The sequence below is a fragment of the Strix uralensis genome, chromosome 17 (genome assembly GCF_047716275.1).
Source record: "Strix uralensis isolate ZFMK-TIS-50842 chromosome 17, bStrUra1, whole genome shotgun sequence".
NCBI classification, from domain to species: domain Eukaryota; kingdom Metazoa; phylum Chordata; class Aves; order Strigiformes; family Strigidae; genus Strix; species Strix uralensis.
The window spans coordinates 1,492,943-1,510,491 of NC_133988.1; the positions used below are offsets into that span (position 1 = coordinate 1,492,943).

Genomic DNA, 17,549 nt, shown 5'->3' on the forward strand with positions numbered 1-17,549 from the left:
AGATATCATTTGAAGGGATTTTTTTTTTTAATCAATAAATAATTTCCATTTGGTTAAATTAGATTTCGGTCCTGAATTTACCTAGGATGACGAAGTCAGATTTCTCCACATCATTTCTCCGCTCAGGAGATGGGTAGGCCATGCTTTATTTCTCCTTCTGAACCTTCTCTCAATCTACGGATGCCTATAGACTCGAGAGCTGCTTCCTTTGATTCCCTGAAGTTTTGCACCAATCTAGTCCTTCAGAAGCTCAGCAGGGTAACAGGACACTTGTCTGTCTATGAGGACAGAGCACAGCTTCAGCCAAACAATGTTAGTTTTGTGAAGCAGCAGTAAACTCCAGAGAGAGATCTGCCTGGACCTGAGGAAGAACAAATTACTCCCGAGCTGCTCCACCTTTTCCTGCTCTCACCTTGCCATCTAGGTGCTTCATGAGGAAAACAACACAGAGAAGACATGTTTTCTTTCCCTTATATATTACAAGCCAAAAATGTACATTTTTTTTAGGATATGGTGTTTCTCTGGTAGAGATGAACAACAGCACTGAGGCAGTAAGAAGGATCTGTAATGCTGAGAACCACAATTAGAACTTAAAACTGATCTCAGGCTGGCCCTATAAATCTTTCATTATTCTTACCATTAGCATTAGTTAGACTTGTATAATAAAACAAATATCATCCTTCAAGGGGCAGGTGGAGAAATCAGGTTTCATGCTTGCTAACTGAAAGACCTGATAAAGTATTAAGATGCTCCAGATCCAGATTAAGTCTTTGTCTTCAAAGGATTTTCATCATTAGCAAATTACTTTTCATACAATTTTGGGATGCATGTTAAAAAACATTTTATTCTCTTCACATTTAATATAAAACTCCAGCACTACAAAAAGCCAGTTTTCAGTGTTTTGCTAAATCTAAAGCAGTTTTAGGACTATTAGGATCAATCTTCTAGTGCATTATGTGAACTTGAGTGTCATAAATAGAAGGGGGGGGGGTGGTGGTGATAATCAGGATTAATAAATTTAGCCAAAATACAGCCACTGACATTTAACCACATGCCAACAGTTGCAAGCTTTCTGGAATAGAAACTTACCACACCTTCTCTGATGCCACTGTGCGATAAATCCATTTTTTGAAAATGTATTTCCTATCATATCCATAAAAACAAGGTCAGACTTAAATCCACATAGTTAAAATGACCTTGGAATAAGATGAACAGGTACCCTTCATTTTCTGCTCAATTTAGACACACACGTAACAAAAATACTCATTTTCGTTCTGCTTTTCCGGCAATAGATGGCACTAGAGAATACCACTGTCATACGTGTCTCTTGTGCACCACATCATTCTCCATTCTAGTGGCACATCTGCAGGAAGACATGGATACGGTTATTTCCCTTTCTGCTTCCCCTAAACAGAACAGAAAATACATCTTGCTGTTGTCTTGTTTTCTGTTCTAAACTGTAACAATGCTCAAACACATTTTGACAACAGAAACTCAAGAGAAATAGTGGTTATTGTTTTGAAGAGTATGTTACTTCAGACGTGGCAAGCAGATAAACGTGCTACACGCTCCACCAATCTGTACAGTAATATTAATATTCTTTAAAATCACTGTTTTAAACTAGGTATTCTGTCAGCACTTTCAACCACCTTTTTGTGACCTGTTAAAATACAGAATATTACTATTTTTTCTTCAATTTCCATATTTTCCCAGATTTGTAGAGAACATGCATGGCTGGCAAGTAGCACACCTTCTTAGTTTGCAAAATAAGCACTTTGGTCCTCTCCCCCTTCAACTTGTTGACCATCTTTCTCTTTCTTCTTTCTCCAAACTCACCAGTTTCATTCTCTGTGCAGCTCCACATGCTGCTACCTTCTCTTCTCCCACTACTGGCACACTGACTCTGCAGGCCTGATTTCAGAAAGATGCTTAACAGCTGCAACACAGAGTCAGAATCCTGAGCTCAGTATTTTTGAGGCTGATGTACATAATATTGTGGTTGAGATTTGCCACTTCTTCAGTGTGATTTTTGAAGTCCCAACTCCAATAGAAGATGCTTCTCACCTAAACTGTTTACATAAGGGATATACTTCATTGGAAAGAAAAGTATACCGGGTTAAGTCTCTTTGGATTTTAATTTGTTTTGTTTCAAAAATTCAGTTATAAATGACCAGAACAGGTTCTTCAAACTACAGAATTATTTAGAGCTGAGCTTAGCCAAAAGCCAGCAAGCAGCTCATATCTACAGCAGATGATTCCCCAGCTGGAGTCACTCAGTCTAATTCTCTTACCCTGTGACAAGAAACCAGAAATCCAAGCTCAGGAACTATCCTATTTAGGTTCTCAGTGATAAGGGATTACTACTAGAAAAGTTACCAGGTGTGAAACTGTCACACATTTAAATGAGATAATAATATGAATAAAATTTGAATAAAAAATGTTCCCCCGAAAAGGGCAGCAGATTTTGTTTTAAAGGCTTCATTAGAAAAAGTCTGACCTGCAGAAATACTCAGTTGTTTCGGCTGAACAAAGGAAAACAAACAGTCAAGACATCTCGCTCTCAGAGGAGCAGCAGCCAATGTGTGCAGAAAAAAAACCAACCACCCCCTATAGTATCTTGATGGCCTGGGCAGAAATGGTGTTTGGTAAAGAATGTTCTTTTCAGGTAACAATGTGGGAGCAGGACAAGGGACAGGACAATCTGCGAAGGTTTCCCCTTGCTCCCCATTAGGATGCATACTGAAAACATTGGGATAAGTTTGGTGGGGATCCCCTAATAAAGGGAAAATTAAAGGCCTGTTGTACTCAGTGGTGGCCAAAGTATAAACTGGAGGATGAGGAAAAATGGCCAGAAATGGGGACTTTGAATTATAACATAATTTTGCAACTCATGTTGTTTTGCAGAAGGCTGGATAAATGGCATGAAATCCCATATGTGGATTTGTTCTTTACTTTAATAAATGATCATGAAACAAGGAAGAAATGCAAACTGTTGGTATCAGATTCGAATGTATTAAAGATGATGGAGGATAGAAAGGAATTGCCTCAGTATTGCTTTGCTTGTAATATTGGAAAAAAATGTTTGAAAATGGAGGATGAAGAAGAGGATGAGCAGTTGTTGGTTTCCCTAGATAAAGATCAGGTTAGTGTTGAAAGTGAGGAAAATTGGAGGTGAAGGATTTAGCCCCATTGCAGGCAGAACTCGGGCACAACAGAATCCTGTGCTTCAAGCTTCGCTGCTCCAGGCAGTAGGACCAGATGGAACACCTGCAGATGTAAAAGTTCCCTTTTCAACCCCAGATTTAATGAGCTGGAAAGAGTCTGCTGGGTCATATTGAGAAAATCTGGAGAAAATGTATGCTACTTGAAAATTATAATCCAGATTGGAATGATGTGCAGGTGATGCTAAACAATCCTCTGCCGGAGGAAAAGGGAATGGTGCTGGGAAAAGCTCGGGAGGAGAATGAGAGGCTAAATACAAGGAATGCTCCAGGTTGTTTTGTGCCAGCACAAGAGCCAGACTGGAATCTAAATACATGGGCAGGTAGACTGATGAATAAACAGTATCAACAGTTGATATTGTATGGAATAAAACATGGGGTAACCAGACCTAAAAACCTTTCAAAACTATATCAGATGGTACAAGGTAAAAGTGAGGACCCCCCTGCCTTCTATGAAAGGCTGTGTGAAAGAGCACGGAGGTGGACAGATTTGGATCCTGAGAATGAGGCGAATAAAATTAATTCTACTACTTCGTTCATGGGGCAGTAAGCATCAGATATAAGAAGAAAGTTACAAAAAGTAGACAGCATGTCTGGAATGTCAATTATCTCAGTTAACAGAAAATACATGTAATGTATGTAATAACAGGAAGAATTGGAGAAGGAGAAACAAAACAAGAAAATAAATGTTAGAAAGAAAAAAACCAGCAATTTTAGCAACTGCATTTCCTCAAACACAAACCTCCTCTCAGGGAAGAGTTATACTGACAGGATGAAGAACAGGAGGAAATAAAGGAATAGATCCTATGTAAAGATACCCAGACGATTTTTCTCCCTTAAAGGACACTCTCTTCTCTGGGATCTGCCAGAGATTCCTCCCAGACATATGCCAAAATGTGTTGACCTCTCTCTTAGAGAACTGAGATCCCTGGTAAAAGCAGCCCGAGACTCCTCCAAGGAAGCCACCTGAAATATTTTTTACCTTCTGGGGAAAGCTCTCACCTCCAGCATCCACCCAAGCTTACTGCCAGGCATCCCCTGGTCTCTCCTTTGTTTTAGGGTCATCAGATCCCAGGTAGCCGCCCCAGACTCCTCCAAGGGAGATACCCAGAGGTTTTTTCTCCCTGAAAGGACACTCTCTTCTCTGGGATCTGCCCAAGATTCCTCCCAGACATGTCCCAGACCGTCCTGAGTCCTGCTGCAGGGACCTGAGATCCCAGGTAGCAGCCTTAGACTCCTCCAAGGAAGCCACCTGAAATATTTTCTGGGGAAAGCTCTCACCTCCAGCATCCACCCAGGCTTACTGCCAGGCATCCCCTGGTCTCTTATCTCCTTTGTTTTAGGGTCATCAGATCCCAGGTAGCCGCCCCAGACTCCTCCAAGGGAGATACCCAGAGGTTTTTTCTCCCTGAAAGGACGCTCTCTTCTCTGGGATCTGCCCAAGATCCTGGCTCATGTAGAAGGGAGTCATGTTGCCTCAGGAATGTATTTCAAAAGGTGGTTTTGAAAATTGCAAGATAGCCCAAGGTCAGAACAGATTCCATTTGTAAAACAAAGTCATCTACGTTGTCTCTACTATTGACTAGCAATCAGCTACTTCACTCTATAGATATGACCATCAGGATGGGACCAACCGCAGCTGGACTGCACGCCAGGTGACTCCCCTTGAGCAGGGACACCTCTCAAGGCAGAAAGGCCCCCCTGACCCAAGGCCCAGAGATCCTCACCTAGTGACTGATACGTGCGGAATTAATACTCATGAAACACTACTCCATCCATGGAGCTATTCAGTATCACTATAAATGTTTTATAGGTAATTCCGTTAGACATAAACCATTGTCTGAGACTGAGATTGGATCCAGCCCCACCCAGGCTCCACCAGCAGCTTAGAAACCAAGGGGACCCACTCGGAACCTCATGACTCAGCGGGAGGCTTTCCCTTACCCTTTGCATCTCCAGTCTCTGTGGAAATCATTCTAGCTCGATTCTAACTCCATTTGCCTGGGTAGGTTCCTTCCACGTGGTCAGGAATTCCCCCTGCTAACTGTGAATGCACCAGGTGCAGCCCAAAGTAACGGCTCTCGCTCTCAGCCACACTCAGGCTCCGCTGTGGGTACCATCTACTGTGGCAGCGACTGTAAGAGAAGGTGAAGAGGGCACCTTACCACTGGAATTCAAAAAGAGGTCTGGGATAATGCCACTGAATTTGAGAGAGAATTCCACTCTTGGTGGCCTCGAGTCACTCCCCCTCACGACCCCACCAGCAGCAGAGCCACAGCTTTGGCTCTGACAACACGCAACGCTGCGGTACGCCCCATATACCAGATCATTGCGCTGGGATTAAACCACCATGGAACTGTACTCTGTCCACCAGAACACAGAGTGTGGGCCCAACAAAATGGGGAAAACTACTGGGTTTGGTGCACGTGTTCTAGGGGAACAACAAAGATTTGTTTCTGAAAGTAATACCAATAACACCCAAGACATTTGTCTTGACACGGAACAAAACGTGTGTCATTTGGAAATACATCCTGATGAAACCCCCGAGACTGTACCCGTGTCCGTTGGAAATGGATGTATTTGTGTGAGAACGCTTTATAATTCCACATTTACAGACAACACCACTGCAGAGGCGAATAGTCACTCAGATGTCTCTATCTGTACTATTACCAAAATCATGGGATGCAACTAACTGCTCAGCTCCTGTCACAGCCTCCCAGTGGCTACAATCAAACTACACATGGTATCAAGATTTACTACTTACCCCCACTGGGATGAATCCTACGTTGGTGAGAAAACTCTTGCAACACGATGACCAGAGTCAGCTGCTAACAGGAATCCAGAACAACGGACAAAGAACCCTGGTTACTGTCCACCACGATGCCGAGAAGAAACCCCACGTCCTAGAAAGAGTGAAAAAGGATGGAGAACGTCACTGGTGGGATACCTTGTTTGGATGGTCACCAACAGCAACAGGAACGTTGAATCTAGCACTCCGTCTGACTGGGATTTTGATAGCTTATTTCTTAGAACCATTTTGCGTGTGAAGGTCTGGTACATAACAAAGCGAATACTCCCTGCTCATCGCAAGGAACCCCCCAACAGTGTGATTAAGAGTAATATTTTATACTGAAAGCTATTTCCTTAGCACGGGCCAGCAAGCGTGCCAATGTAGTGTATAAACAACACTAGTTTTGGCCCTTAAACTAACCAGCTTATCCAATAATTGGACTCTCACCACTGCTCTGCAATATGCCACCTATTTACGACAGGAGGCAAGAGGGAACCGTGCCTGTGAGCTGATCGAGCGGATTGGCTGTAGTCACAGGCTGGAGCGTGACGGATGCACTCCACCCCTTAACCAAACCAGCAACAGTTCGGCACAGGCTCCAAAGGAGGTAAAGGCCTGAGCTGTAGCAGGGCCAAGAACTCCTCCAGAAACCCCCAAAGGAACAGAGCGACCCAGTGAGCCTCGATGCCTGTGAGCTCGCATCACCAGTCGCGATTCACCCAGGAATAGCAGGTGGTTCTTCCAAGACTCGTTTCTTAAGGAACAAAGCCAGTCGTGGCTGCAAGGACGGCCGTGCACACCTTTCCCATTGCGTGCAGCTGGCCTGTGAGCCAATAAATACGACAGCCAAAAGGAGCCTTCTCCGAGCTCTCCCCGTGGGCAGCGTGGCTGCACGGCCGTGATCGCCCCCTGAGCTGGGACGCCTCTCCAGGTTGCTCCTCCAGGCAGAGACACCTTTTACCAACGACAGATCGTTGGATGAGCCCAATCCGGGTTCTCTCCAAGTTACAACTGGCCCAGCGCCTCTCCCCTTGAGCAGGGGTGTGCCTCAGGGTTTGAGATCCCTCACCTGAGACTAAACGATCCTTCCTGAGCCAAGGCAGAGAGAACCCTTATCCACAGTCGAGCCTTGCTCAGGGACTCACAGCATGCTGAGTTAATACTCATGAAATCCACGTCGCTAATTCCAGTAGACATAAACCCTTGTCCTAGCCTGAGACTAAGACTGGGCCTAGCTGCACCTAAGCTCCACCAGCAGCTTAGGAAGTTTCTAAGGGGCCCACTGGGAGCCTCGCGGCTCAGCGGGAGGCCTTCCCTTCCCCCTTGGCGTCCCCAGTCTCCATGGAAATCATTCCAGCCCATTCTAACCATCAGGTTAACGCTTGGCCTCCAGGGTCTTTTCCAGCCTCGAGGATTCTGTGACTCTGTGACTCGATTTGCCTCTGCAGGTCTCTTCCCCGGGGTCAGTACAAATCCACATCACAGCCTCCCTGGGCCATCCCGGTGACTCTCGACATGCTCTGAACCTCTCCCGATGCCCCGGGAGGTGGCTGTGATGCGGGCACAGGCCTCTGCGACCTCGGCAGCTCCTCTGGCACACGGACCCGCCACCCGCATCCCCGCTGACGGGCCTCCCGCTCCCGGAGCCTCACGCCCGCCGGCCAGAGGCACCCGGCAAGGCCAGGCAGGCCAGGGGGATGGTTTGCAGACCTGCACATGGGAGGCATTCGAGGGCCACTGGTTGCAAGAGGAAGGAAAAAATAAGCACAAGGGACCGCAGAGAGGCAGGACACCCCACTGAATACACACAAATGCAAAGCCAGAAGCAGGACAAGCAGCACCAGGGCAGATGAGATCCCCCCTTTTGAGGGGGTGGGTAAGGAGCGCAAAACTGTCCTGTGTGAGGAGGAAAAACAGAGGAGCCTTTTCTGGTTCCAGCTTCTCTCTCCAACGAGCTCCCCGGCCTGATCACACTGACGTCAGCAGCCGGGAGCATCGCGGTCCATAGTCCCCAGTGCCCACAGTACGGCATCAGTGCCCTGAGCCCAGGTACCTCTGGAAGCGTCTGGGATGCCGAGGGAAAGAGAGGGGGTTGTTCCCCGAGAAATAGCCCCGCTTGCTTGTTTCTAAATGTTAAGTAACTTCCCTTTCCTTTTAGAAGAAGGCCGCTTGTTTAAAGGACAAAACGCTTCCTCGAAGATAAAAGAATGCCTGTCCCAGTTAAAAATCATAAATGCTTTTGCTTAGATTTAATTAAACCGTTTTCTTTATCGCCTAAAATGATTTACCAGGATGGATGCATGTCTTGAAAATATTACCCACCATTCTGTAATGGCATTTTCCAGGTGGAGAAATCAAAAGGTCTGTGTGTGCATGCTGCAGCTTCAGCCAGCCAAGTGCTCCTCCTCCGCCGACCCCACCACTGACACCATCACATGGCCGGCTGCCTGCCCGCCTTTCTGCTAACAATTCATCAGGCATTGCTTCTCTCTGAGAGCTGTCCCAGCCTACATTTGTCTGCCTAATTCTCGGCCAGATTTCCTCTGCTGATTCTTGTCAGTAATTCAGGTCTAGGATCATCTCTCTGTCACCCTCCTGCTCTGCCCGTGTCTCCTGAGCGCATGTCCGTCTGTGTCAGTCTGGTTGACAGGAACAGTTTACAGTCAGACGAAAACGTTTCATTTTTTTTTATACATGTCGCAGCTTTTGGTCACCACAGGTGGCAATTCCTCCTGACCCTGCCTGCAGGTGAGTTTACAGGACAGGTGCTGGACAGACTTGAAGTCCTCACGGGACGTCACCGGGCTGTGTTTTGCTGTGCTGTGGTAGGAGTCGGTGAGAGGGGAGATCGCACAAGGTACAGCTGAGTCCTTGGTGCTGAGCAGAAAAATAACCAGTGCCAGGCTGTCCAGAAGGTGCTTGGCCTCAGGGATGACAGTGCTCCATGGCATGGGACAGTGTCAGATTCCCCAGTGGAGGCAGATGTGAACCACGCTCGTTTGAAGTAGACCAGTTTAACTCCTTTCCTCCCCTTTCCCAGGCCCAGCTTCACCCCAGACTCCTCCTCTCCTGCTCGTTCCTGCTGCAGGTCACACTCGGTCCCACCAGCCAGGCAAGGAGGGTGAAGGGGTGCAGGAGTCGGGGTCCCTGCGCAGCGGCGGGGGCTCTCAGGCTTTACCTGGGCTCCTCTGCCAGCTGCAGCCCCTTCGAGGGGGGGTTGATCCTGGCTGGCAGGTGACCCCCCCCCCAGCTGCTCACTGCCCCCTCAGCAGGATGGGGGAGAGAATCAGAAGGTTAAAAGTGAGAAGAAACTCATGGACCAAGATACAGATGGTTTAAGGAGGGAAGGAAACTCCCTCGGGAATATTCACAGGATCACACCGTGGCTGAGGTCGGAAGGGACCTCTGGAGCTCATCGGGTCCAAGCCCCTCCTCAAGCAGGGCCACCTACAGCCACCTGCCCAGGGCCGTGTCCGGACGGTGTTGAACTGTCTCCAAGGTAGGAGACTCTCAAACCTCCCCGGGCAGCCCATGCCAGGGCTCGGTCACCCTCTCGGGGAGAGAGTGTTTCCTGACATGCAGAGAGAACCTCCCGTGCTTCAGTCAAACCCACGGCCTCTGGTCCTGCCGCTGGGCTCCAGTGGAATGAGCCAGGCTCCGTCCTCTCTGCGCTCTCCCGTCAGGGGTTTGCACACACCGATCAAACGGTCTCCAGGATAAACGGATCTAGTTTCTCAACTCCATTTCTTCCTGAGGGAAAGCATTGTTTCACTGCCGAGGGGAGTCCAGCAATGAGTATGTCAGTATGCAGGGTGCATAATCCCTGCTCCAGGGTGGAAAGAAGCCAAAGAGACCATGTGTTGCATTCTCTGACTCATTTAGAGCATCGGCTCATTCTGCCAGACAAGTTACCCCCGAGACGCAGTCAAACGGCCGCGTGTTGCTGCTGGTAAAGTACCAATCGCTCGGTGTTTTGTGGCAGACTGGCGCTGTGCACGGACGTGCTTACGCTGTCCCAGCTCAGGAGGTGGCTGAAGAATGATGGCTTATGGCAAATGCACTAGTGTGATGGTAAAAAGCTGCCTCAGCGTGCCCTAGGCACGTCTGAAACCTTAACCGCCAGCCTCATCCTGTGGGGATTCAGAAGGAGTCCCTGCAAGAAAGTGGACGTGTGAGCAACCCTATGTATGAGCAAGGATGTGACGAGGGACTGACCCGGGAAGAATGAGGAAGAACCCAGGAAGGTAAACAACTTCAGGGTGTTGGTCTTGGCAGAGAAGTTTGTAGAATGTCGATGTGGCAGTTCTCATCCAACCAGAAGAGAGCCTAAGGAGCATGTGTAAAGCTAACTGCCTAATCAGAAAGAACTGTACCATGTGATTGTATCTTGTGATTCTCACCTTCATTATAAAAGGCTTGTCCACCATATTAAAGTAGCATAGCTTAATCACTGTGTGATCAGTTGCATGCGTTTAACTCCCACACCAATCTTCTGCATCATCCCACTACATATCGAAGGCATAAATAATTTCACAGGTTGGAGTGTAGTGGTAAAACCTACCCCAAAACATCTTCACCAATTTTCACCTTTTTAATGCTGTGAAGCACAGTACAGGAGGCCATCTAATACCAGAAACCGCTGCTGCTTCTTGGAGGGACAGAGTGTTCCTGCCAGGGTAAGGCTGATTAAAACAACATGCACTTCCAAGTTGATGCTTGTTTTATTAGAATCTCATCTAACGGTTCTTAAATGTAAAATTCCCAGTTTATGACACTCAAGGATCAAAATCTTAAAGCTTGTTTTCCAGAAACTCTAGGCGGTAAAGAAAAAGACTTTCTAACCCAACATCATCAGGACGTTGATTTGGAAATGGAAACAAAGTAGAACTTAATTTAAAGTTTTTAGTAGCTGAGACAAGCAATGTGAAAAGCTGGATTACAAAAGACACAATACAACCCAATGTTCATGCTACAAGTTTACCTTTCCACAACAATTAGCAGTTCCAGGTCAGTTCTTTCCACCAAAAAGATGCTGTAGTGGCGAAAAGATTATGCTGGGGAAACAACAGCAAAAAGAGCACATTGTACTTAAAATACTCCTCTGAGAACTGGAATAACAAGGTAATTTCTGTCCTCCAGAAAGACACAACCCCAGCCCAAAATAATACGGAGAAAGACGGAAAAAACAGAGGAAACAAAGAATAACCTGTGCCCTGTTAGAAGGGGCAGTGCCTAAGTCCTTCTGAAATGGGGCTGGAGGTGGCCCTCCTCAGCTGGTAAAAGCCACATTGGACGGGGGCTGTGACTGAGGTCAGTGACCCTCCCGTGAGGTGTTTTCTTCCCAAAGACAGCTCAGAAGAGGAACATTTATTGGCAACACTGCACCTTACCACGAGACAAAAGGACCTCCCTGAATGTTCCTTTGCCTTGGCAGACCTGGGGTTAACCATGGACAAGAGGTATCCATGCTTCAAGATGCTGTGGTGTCACCTGAACGGCCAGAGCCAGGCTCAGGCTCCGACACGGGCTGGGACAGAGCCAGGACAGCAGCTGCTCACAGCAGCAGCATTAGTACCTTCTCCAGAACCCGGAGAGACCTCTTCCTCCTGACTCCACACTCCTGTGCTGACCCTGCGGTCCATCGGCTGCAGTGGCTGCGCTGCACCCTCAGCCTGACCAGCTGCTGTTCCGTGTCCAGGGTCAGACTCCACAGGTCCCCCTGTAAGAAACAGCAGCAGGAACAAAACCACAAGCTGGCTCTCCCCGCGCTCCCCGCGCACCCAGCGGCAGACCCTGAACTGAGAGGTGGCTCCAGGCTCTGACTGACCCCACGCCTGGGAGCTTCCAAGGCAGTCCCACTGCAGACTGACCTGGAGGTAGGCTCCCATCTCCCAGCCCAGCTCTATGGGTGGGAATTCCTTACGGGGTGAGAGTCTCTGCCAACATCACTGGTGACCTACCGCTTCACAGTGCTTCTGATTCCTGATCTCACAGGCTGGAAAATACCAAACATGATTTCTGAGGAATAATACCAGCGTAATCCTTGCAGCTTTTGATTTAATACGACCAATTTGAACGAAACAATCCAGGAATTCCTTACTTACAGAAACGCACGTGGCTGCAGCCCACAGTAAGGGATGCTGGACTCCACTGACACTTTCTTTGGAGGGATTCTGAAAGGAAAAGGAACCCCAGAACTGTTACACCATGTAAAATGCTATTGGACAGGAGATTTTGGTTGGTTTGCTTGCTTCAAGAACTAAAAGGCAAGGCCTACTCTCTTGTTCTGTTATTTTGGGTTTTTTCCTGCGACCTGGAGGAGTTTCTTCACCAACGTGTTCCCGCCCTTCCCTCCTCAGGCCATTGCTCAGGACAGCCACGGGACTGCGGCACTTCCACGCTGCTCCTGCGGGACCGAGCGCCCGTGGTGTACAGGCAATCCCACGTGTGCCGGGCAGACAGATTTCCTTCAGGTTTCACGAAACCCCGGCAGTACGCCCTGGCCACCTGATGTTTTACACAAGCCCACAATTGTGGAGAGGCCCAAAAGGCTCCTGCGTGTCACTGTGCAGAAACACGCAGAAATCCAGGTATTTAACGCAATTATTCACCTCCCAAGGAACAGTGGGAGAAGCAGTTGTTCCTTTTATACCTCCAGGCAACTGTCTCTGGACAATCCCAAGAGGAAGGAGTTTGCTTCCTCAGAAAATACTCTCAATAGTCACAAATGCAGGTGATGCAGGGAAAAGGGGAATAAAAATACCTGAAGGCATTTTTATGCTTGCCAGTTTAAGAATCTAGGACTAAGCAGATGCTGTTGTCTCCCTCTGAATATTCTGTAGCTTACCCTTTCAAATCCATGCTTTGCTTTACTCATATGGTGAACACACTCTGCTTCAGTCCTAAAAAGAAATAAGTAAGAAATGAGTTTACAAAAAGTCACAAAAAGGAAGCAATCCTCTAAATGGCTACTCCAATATTTCATTAGAAATCAGGGCTTTAGCACCTCTAGCCAACAAGACAGATACCCTTAATCTCTAGTTGTACTCAAGTTTCAAAGTCTCACTTAAAAAATGAAAATATGCACTCGTTCCAGTATTGGGCTTTCTGCTTTTCTAGTAAAGAAAAGAAAAAAAGATCAAGAGGTGATCTGACTGCAGTAGACAAACTCCTTCCCGGGGCGGGGCAGTGCTCAGGCTGAATGAGCTCTTCAGTCTAACAGAAGAAAATGACAGAAGGCTTCAAGTTGACGCCTCCCCGATTTAATCCTGAAATCAAGAATACACTTTAAAATTATTTACTGTTTTAATCTTTTCTGGAATAGCCTAACTTCTGGGGCAAGACACAGGACTAAGAGAGAACTGCCAGACTGGATCATGACAGAGCCATTTCTGGCCTTGTGTTTTCTGAATCTACAACTCACGCCTTGGCTAGAAGAGATTAGAAAGCATTCTGGATCCTGGTCTCATTCTTCACTCATTTCCAGCAGTTTTCTTGTGACTAGAAACTGTCAGCGGGGGAGGGAAATGAAAGGACTACATTTGTATGAGCAGGAAAAGAACTGGCTTCAGACTTCTCCCCTATCAATCACTGCAGGAAATACCTTTGGGAATTGGGCAGAACAGAAGGCAACAAGCAGATGATTTGACATGGTCTGTGCATCGCCATGGAAGGGGAAAGGTGAGCAGAAATGCTTCTGACCACAGCGCTGCATCTGGAACCGGCTGCCGCATGCTTGTGATTATTAAGCGCAGGCACAAATTTTCTTTCTTTGAAAGCTACGCTCTCCGGAAGAAAGCAGCCTGCTGGACTATAACTAATAACGGGCTTGCCTCTGAAAGGTACTCAAGACCCAAGCCTGAAGTTAAGCCACCACGAGCCAGCACCACACCCTTGGGCTGAAGGGGCCAACAACACCCTGAGCTGCACGAGGAAGAGTTCTGCTGCAGCCGAGGGACGAGATCCTTCCCTCTGCTCAGGGTGCTGAGGCCACTCTGGGTCCTCTGGCCAGACCGGGCTCCCCAGGCCAAGACTCACCTGGCTGAGCCCAGCAAAGGGCCACAAAGATGAGGAAGGCACTGGAGCACTTTTCGTATGCGGAGAGGCTGGGAGAGCTGGGGTTGTTCATCCTGGGAAAGACTCGGGGGGATCTTGTCAACGTACACGTGATGGGAGGGAACGAGGAAGAGGGAGCTGGGCTCTCCTCAGCAGCACCTGCTGGCAGGACAAGAGGCAAAGGGCACAAACTGCAAAACATGAAATCAGATCTGAACGCAAGAAAAAAACTTTTTGACTGCAGCTGTAGTCAAGCATTGCAACCGGTTACCCGCAGAAGTTGTGGCGTCTCCACCCTTGGAGTCCACTGAAAACCTGAGGGGTCACGTCCTGGGCATCCTCCTCTGGGTGAGCCTGCTTGAGCGGGAGGGGTTGGACTCAATGATCTCAAAGGTCCCGTCCAACCCCAACGATTCTGGGAAAGCCACAGATACAGGTCTCAGCCTGGAGCTGAGGGGCAGCATTCATCAGCCGACTCAGAGGAACAGGCTGGGAGGCAGCTAGAAAACTCTTCTTCCCTTGTCACCCCTGGCTCAGGTGTGCAAGCCAGTGCACTGCTTTGACTAGTCACTGAGTTCTCACCCTGCTGTGATTCTACAGATGACGTGAACACAGAGGAGGTAAACAGGAAGAACCTCTGCTTAAGGACACGGGGACCTGAAAGCGTCTGACAGCTTTTCTCCAAACACTGGCAATGCTGCTTAGATTCTGTCACCTATGGAAGAGAAGGAAGCAGACAAATGGGGCAAAGGATGACACAGGAATGAAATATGAGGAAGGTAGAAGAGACACTCAAAGTACTGATACGTGCCCTGGAAGACTGTTTTGGAGTCAGCTGACCTGTCCAGCTCCCCACGGCCACGTGCTGCTCTGCCCTGGCTGCTGCTGCCCTTCAGAGGCAGCTGCATCTGGGGGCTTGGAGCGCTTTGGGTTCCAGCATGAGCCCAAAGCATCAGAGGAGTTGGCCTTGACCTTGTGGCAGGTCTTGCAAAGGGAGAGCCCAGGCCTCTCACGTCAGCATTAACTCTGGTGCCTAATGACAGCTCTGCCTGGGGTTCTGGAGAGGAAACACCCTCTTAGACAGCGCTCTTGAGCCTTTCTGGCAGCCACGTTTTACTTCTAAACCAGACACTACTGGAAAGCTCCGATGAACAGTGACCCAGCTGAGCAACAGTCCAAGAAGCAGCCCCTTTTTACCCCGTGAAAGCCTAACGGTGACGTTTGTACGGCCTGCTAAAAACAGCAACTGCCGATCGAGTGGGCGTTCTGCGAGAAAATCATGACAATCTATCTGTCCACCAGCAGGAAGGAACACTCCTGAGAGTAACGTCCCCACGGTGCTCCATGAAATCTCTAGTCCCCTCAGGTGCCGGCGGGAGCAAGCTGAGAAAATCCGCATGCCAAAACCCAAGGAGTTTCTGCTTCCAGCTCGAGAGAAGATTCCCGCTCGTCTGTTCGAGGAAAGCCAGGGTTATCTCTGCAGGGCGGGCAACAGAGCTCATCCCACACACACTCCGGTGCGACACGGGTCAGAGCACAGATCCTGGCAGAAACGGGGGGGCGGGGGGGAACGCCCGGCCCGGCCCCCGGGGAGCCCCGAGTGTCCCCGGGGAGCACAAAGCCTGGCAGCTGCCCCTCCTCACGCTCCCGCCCCGCTCCTTCCGCAGCTCCTCTGCCCCTCCCGGGGAAAGCGGCCACCGGCATCCCCCGCCGGGCCGGCCCGGGCCCGCCAGGGACAGCCCCGGCCGGTGCTGCCCTCGCCCCGGCCCGCCCCTTCTCCCCCGGGGGCTCGTCCCCGCGGTAGCGGGACCCGCCGCTTCCCCCCGCCCAGCGTGCGGGGCCGGGCTGCACGAACGGAGCCCCGGGGGCCCCGTCCTGCGGGCAGAGCCCAGCGGGGACCCGCGAGGGAACCGCCGTGGTTCCGCTTTCGGGCGGTTCCGCTTTCGGGGCGACCCCGGGCAACGGTTCAGGCGTGGCGGGGCCAGCCCCGAGGCGGCTGGCGAACGAGGCGGCTGGCGAACGAGGCCGGGGCAGGTGCTGAGCGCGGGGCAGAGCTGCCGCGGGGGCAGCCGAGGGCGGGCGCAGCCTCGGTCCTGGCCGGCGCTTGGTGCCTCTAGAGAGCGCCAGAACCCCGCGAATCGGCCCCGGCCCTTCGCTCCGTGGCCTTGTCCCCAGGGCAGTCGCTGCCAGAGACACGGGGACCCCCGGGTGCTGCCCACCCCCCCGCTCCCCGGCCCCGGGCAGGGTCCCCCCCCATCTGCCCGCCTCCCCCCGCCGTGGGCAGGAGCTCTCCGACCCGCGCTCCCCGGCCGCAGCGGAGCACGACGAGGAGCTGCAGCGCCCGGGGCGCGGTGCCGAGGAGCCGGTTCCTGCCCCCCATCACCGGCGGCGGAGGAGCCGCCCCGCGCCCGCAGGCAGCGCTGCCCGCCCTGCCCGCTCGTGCCGCTGCGGGCAGCTCGGCTGGGCCCGGCTCGGCTGAGCTATACCCGGTTCGGCTGGGCCCGGCTCGACTCGGCTCGACATCGGCTCGGCTCGGCGGAGCTAGACGGGGCTCAGCTAGACTTCGGCTCGGCTGGGCATCGTCTCCGTTCGGCTCGGCTCAGCTGGGCTGATCTCGGCTAGACTCGGCTGCGTCCGGCTCCGTTCGGCTCGAGTCGACATCGGCTGGGGTGGGCTCGGCTGGGCTGAGCTCGGCTCCGTTCGGCTCGGCTCAGCTGACCTAGACTCGGCTGGGCTCGACAGCGGCTCGGCTCGGCTGGGCGGAGCTCGGCTGCGCTCGGCTCGGCTCAGCTGAGCTCGGCTGGGCTCGGCTAGAAATCAGCTCGGCTGAGCTCGGCTCCGTCCGGTTCGGCTGGGCTCGGCTGGACTCGGCTCGACACAGCTACGATGGGCTCGGCTCGGCTGGGCTGAGCTCGGCTGGGCTGAGCTCGGCAAGACCCGGCTGAACTCGGCTCCGTTCATCTGGGTTCGGCTGGGCTCGGCTCGGCACAGTGCCGGAGCCCCCGCCAAGGCAAAGCGGTCAAGATGCTGACCGCCTTAGGCGGGGCATGGGACATCCCTGCTAAGCTCAGCCCAACCCTCCTGGCTGGGCAGCAGCTGGCAGGACAAAGAAACCCTGGTGGGCGCAGGGCAGAGACACGGCGATAACGACCCGCCCTTCCCGGGAAAGAGGAGTCAGCAGCGGCTGTCCCGGGACTGATGTCCCACGCCCACCCGTGGGACCCGGGCACCAAACAGGGTGCAAAAGGCACCCGGTTGCCGACCCCAAACGCGCTCCCCCCCCGCAGCAGCTCCCCGGACCGAGCGGGCCCTGGCCGGGGTGCCCGGCTGGCTCCAGGCTCGGGGCGCGGAGCATCTCCCACGGGAGACTTTTCCGTCGGCGATGATCCCCGCCGTGGGGTGGGGAGTGTCCTGCCGGTGACGCCCCACATCACGGGTGGGCAGCGCGTGCAGGCAGCGGGTCCCACGTCCGGACGCGCTGC

The 17,549-nt window shown here is 51.1% G+C and overlaps 1 long non-coding RNA gene across 3 annotated transcripts; it reads right to left on the reverse strand.

The window, feature by feature from the left end:
* Positions 1–5,991: 5,991 nt before the first annotated feature.
* On the reverse strand, positions 5,992–15,953 carry LOC141951200 (uncharacterized). 3 transcript variants are annotated; one of them, XR_012631287.1, is made up of 7 exons: positions 14,339–15,953; positions 14,050–14,226; positions 12,860–12,914; positions 12,117–12,185; positions 11,588–12,007; positions 10,994–11,066; positions 5,992–6,124 (listed from the first exon to the last, which is right to left on the reverse strand). It is a non-coding gene; the product is annotated as an uncharacterized LOC141951200 (long non-coding RNA). The 3 variants fall into 3 exon arrangements; XR_012631288.1 differs by lacking the exon at positions 5,992–6,124 and having other exon boundaries at positions 10,724–11,066; positions 14,339–14,482; positions 14,650–15,953; XR_012631286.1 differs by lacking the exon at positions 5,992–6,124 and having other exon boundaries at positions 10,724–11,066.
* Between the last annotated feature and the right edge of the window lie 1,596 nt (positions 15,954–17,549).